Below are 2545 nucleotides of genomic sequence, written 5' to 3' on the forward strand. Positions count from 1 at the left end.
AATTTCATTTCATTTAAGATGAGGAGCAGCCACAAACCACACATTGCAAAGACAACAACCTCCTGCTGAATGTCAACAAGACTAAGGAGATTGTTGTCAACTTCCAAAGGGTCCAAAAACAACTGCCACCACTGACCATCGACGGCGATGCTGTGGAGAGAGTGAGCAGCACCAAGTTCCTTGGAGTGCACATCAGCGACGACCTCTCTTGGACCACCAACACTACATCACTGGCGAAGAAGGCCCATCAGCGTCTCTACTTCCTGCGCAAACTAAAGAAGGCAAGTGCTACACCCTCCATCATGACAACATTCTACAGAGGAACCATAGAGAGCGTCGTGTCCAACTGCATCACAGTGTGGGGAGGAAGCTGCACGGAGAAAAACAGGAAGACACTCCAGCGTGTTGTGAACACAGCGAAGAAGATCATTGGAGTACCACTCCCCTCCCTGCAGGCCATTTACACCACACGCCTCACCCGGAAAGCACTGATGATCATCAAAGACACAAGCCACCCTGCACACAAACTGTTCAGCCTCCTGCCCTCTGGAAAGAGGTACAGGCGCCTCCGTTCCCGTACCACCAGGCTGGCGAGCAGCACAATGCACCAAGCGATCAAGATGCTGAACACTCAACCCACTCTCCCTCCACTGTCAGCCTCTAGCCAGCAAGGCCACTGACAACCCCCCCATCCCCCAGCACCATATCTGCGACTGAACATTCCACCTGCACTACTATACTTGTGACTGAACTTTCAACCTGCACTAACTCAAAACACGCACACACACACACACACACACACACACACACACACACACACACACACACACACACACACACACACACACACACACACACACACACAAGCACACTGCACTTTCTGCACTAAACCCAAACATACACACACTGACACACACTGACACACACACACACACACACACACACACACAGACACACGAACACACACACAGACGCACACCGCACCTTCTACCTGCACTAAACACATACACACACACACACACACACACACACACACACACACACACACACACACACACACACACACACACACACTGCTGCTGGTGTACTTGACAGACCTTTTTAATATTTATTTTTCTTCAAAATGCTACTATTACCATGTCAGAACGCTATAAAGGACTTTTTTTAGGAAAAGCACAAAAGCACAACAATACCTCTTAATGTATGTCCTCTACAAGTCTTCTGTTGTCCAGTCTTGCACTTTAAATGTCTGTATGAGCACTGTCTATGTCCATACTGTCTTAAGTCCATGTATAAGTACTGTCTATGTCTATACTGTCTATGTCCTTACCTAGATTAGTCTATGTCTGTATGGGAAAGCAAGAAATGTAATTTCAAATTCTTTGTATGACCAGTGCATGTAAAGAAATTGACAATAAAACCTATTTGACTTGACTTGACTTGACATGAGGAAAATGTGGATCAGGAGACATTTAGGGCAGGTAGGCACAAGGCTGATCATCTCTGATGTATGATTAATAGGTAGGCCTACATGTTTAAAAACTAGCACACTATATCATACTGTACACATAGTCAAGATACTATAAAATAAAATATTAATAATAGGCCCAATTATGACAATAATACTTCTAGGCCTACTACTACTAGGCCTACTAAAAATAATACCATAATAATAATAATAATAATAATAATAGCCTAATAATAATAATAATAATAATAATAATAATAATAATAATAATAATAATAATAATAATAGCCTAATAATAATAATAATTTGTAGCCTACTGGTAATTATGTAATTACACAGATGACGAGTTTAGGGCATCAGCTGTGTTCAGAGAGCCAGAGCAAAAGTCAGATGATGTCAGGGAAGACTGTGAAAGCACATAAAGGAGAGATGAGCATGAGGATGAGAGGAAAAAGAGGATGACCTCAGATGTTGAGATGGAGGGTTTGGCAGAATCAACAGATTTTGATTTTTTTAACTGAGGTCGGCTAATCTCACAGATCCAGCTCATGTGCAGAGCAACCATAACTTAACCAGATTCTGCATCTCAGGTGGGCCTTGTCATCCCATGGGGGTATTGCCCCTTCTTCAGGTTGGGCAACTGCCCTTCTAGATTCCTGTGCACGTCCCTGATTGGAAGCATCAGGGAAGCATGCAATGCCACTTCCGCGAGGGTCGGAGTGTAGAACAGGTCATAGGAAAGTGTGAATGTTAGTCAGCTGTCCTTAATTACCCCCAGCAATTACTGTTGACCAACAGCTGCAGTTATTTGGCCACAAACTGAACACTGACAACTGGATATCCTCTTTCGGCACATTTTCGCAGAGTTTCCGGATTTTTGCAGAGTACGGAAATGTTATCCATCACGGTCTCGCACCCACTGACCATGCGCAAGGGATTTAATTTCCCATTCACTCGTGTCCTAAGGCAACGCCCCCGTACTACACCGTGGCCAATGCCTTTCCCCTGAGAGATTGTTCTTCTGTGTCAACTTCTTTTGGTGACTACTGGGCGAGCGTGCACCCAGGGAAGTTCGGC

This window comes from Engraulis encrasicolus, chromosome 21, assembly GCF_034702125.1.
Source record: "Engraulis encrasicolus isolate BLACKSEA-1 chromosome 21, IST_EnEncr_1.0, whole genome shotgun sequence".
NCBI classification, from domain to species: Eukaryota; Metazoa; Chordata; class Actinopteri; order Clupeiformes; family Engraulidae; genus Engraulis; species Engraulis encrasicolus.